Below are 2,500 nucleotides of genomic sequence, written 5' to 3' on the forward strand. Positions count from 1 at the left end.
TTTTTTTTTTTTTTTTTTTGTTTCTTTTGTTTACTTTGTTTTTGTTTTTGTCTTTGTTTCACACAGAACCGATTGCTCACCAAACACAGTCCAGAAAATTAAATGAAATAAAATTAAATCAAAATAGAACCACGTGCTTTTGCCAAAAGTGGCCTATGGTTCGCGAGTCACAAAGAATCATGTTTTATTTCAGTGTTATACATTAGTTGATTTTCTACCATACTCATTCAAAAGCTAAGAATGGTTAAGAAGAAATTGTGATCCAATGCCCAATTAACTCCTTTTACATAAAATAGCTGATCACTAATATACAATATCGTTACACTACAGGTATTTTTCGTCAAGTAAAAAAGAAAAACAACAACAACAAAAAACAAAAAAAACTGGTATGTAGTTCAGCACTATGTGATTTTTTTTTCACGTCTTTTCTTCCACTGTTGTGCTTTTTTTTCTTTTTTTATACTGTTAATGGACTGTTGATCATAGAAGTAAACGGAGACTGATACCCATATTCAGCATCCTGAGTCGATTTCCTTCCGCATGTACATTTTTGTGTGTGTGTCGTTGTTATTATTGTTAAGCGCACACACACACACACACACACACACACACACACACACACACACACACACACACATTATATATATATATATATATTGTATTTGTATTTCTCTTTTTATCACAACAGATTTTTCTCTGTGTGAAATTCGCAACAGCGCCACCCTTTTATTTATTTATTTTTTTGTTTTTTGTTTTTTCCTGTGTGCAGTTTTATTTATTGTTCATATCGAAGTGGACTTTTCTGTAGAATTTTGCCAGGAACAACCTTTTTGTTGCCGTGGGTTCTTTTACGTGCGCTAAGTGCATGCTGCACACGGGACCTCGGTTTATCGTCTCATCCTAATGACTAGCGTCCAGAACACCATTCAAGGTCTAGTGGAGGGGGTGAAAATATCGGCGGCTGAGCCGTGATTCGAACCAGCGCGCTCAGATTCTCGCGCTTCCTATGCGGACGCGTTACCTCTAGGCCATCACTCTCTCTCTCTCTCTCTCTCTCTCTCTCTCTCTCTCTCTCTATATATATATATATATATATATATATATATATATATATATATATATATATACTCATCCCCTTCCTCTCCTGCCTTGGGCCCTGCATCTTACACAGAAGTAAACGATTCGTGCTCAGCACAGCAGAAGATAAACAACGTAATCCCAACACACGTGTGTTGTTGGCATCTCGAAACACACACACACACACACACACACACGCACGCACGCACGCACACACACACACACACACACACGCATACACACACACGCGCACACACACACACACACACGCACACACACACACACACACACACAGATACATGTCTTTAAATACTTTTTTTTTCTTTCTATCCAACCCCCACCCAACCCCACAAAACCAAACTCAAAACTAACACAGCATCAGAATCTCTCAACGTTAAAACAAAGCAGTTCAAAAGAACTACAACTCTTCTCAACCGAAAAAAAAAACCCATAAAAACAAAACAAACTACAAACAACAACTCCCACTTGTTAAGCTCAGAATGGAGATCAAGCTGAAATCACCGGTCGACCTTCTGTCACGACCAACCCTCAGCAAAGCAGAACATCAAAGAGTATCATTGGGGAGATAAGAAGAAAAAAAAGACACACACACACAAAAAAATAAATAAAAAAACCAGCGATCTCTAAAAAAATGCTTACGTCAACTGTCGCACAAAACTCAAAGCTGGTAACCTTCACTTTAAGATTTCTTATGGATTCTGATCCGGGGTTTTCTTCAGTCATTATTTTCTCGCGGTGTGATTTCTGGTTGTTGTTCTCGATCTTTTTATTTATTTATTTATTTATTTGTTTGTTTATCTTATATTAAATTCTTCCATTTCGATTTAGGCATGGTCTCCTTGGAAGGGCTTGCAACTAAGCAGGGACATTTTTTCTGTGTGTGTGTGTGTGTGTGTGTGTGTGTGTGTGTGTGTGTGTTTTCTTTAGTGAACCATAAAAGCAGCACTTTCTCAGTAATCGCAAATGAAAAATAAAACCTCTTAGGAAATCATAAGACATATCGTAAAAACATCTCTGGCTATTTCCTTTAGGAAGTTATAGTGATTGGGCATAAGTAATAAATCCTTAACTTTTCATGACTGAGAGAGAGAGAGAGAGAGAGAGAGAGAGAGAGAGAGAGAGAGAGAGAAACAGACAGACAGACAGACAGACAGACAGGCATAAGTAATGAATCCTTAACTTTTCATGACTGAGAGAGAGACACAGAGAGAGGGAGAGAAAGAGAGAGAAAGAGAGAGAGAGACAGACAGACAGACAGACAGACACAGAGAAAGTATGAATACAATTTTCACGGGTCATCTTGCCGGATATGAAGCAGAACTGTACACAACATTGTAGCTTAAGAAAGAATTGTGTGTGGTCATGTACCAGTGTGCTTTTTGTTTTAGAGATTTGTCAGCCA

Source organism: Babylonia areolata, chromosome 24 (genome assembly GCF_041734735.1).
Source record: "Babylonia areolata isolate BAREFJ2019XMU chromosome 24, ASM4173473v1, whole genome shotgun sequence".
Lineage (NCBI taxonomy): Eukaryota > Metazoa > Mollusca > Gastropoda > Neogastropoda > Buccinidae > Babylonia > Babylonia areolata.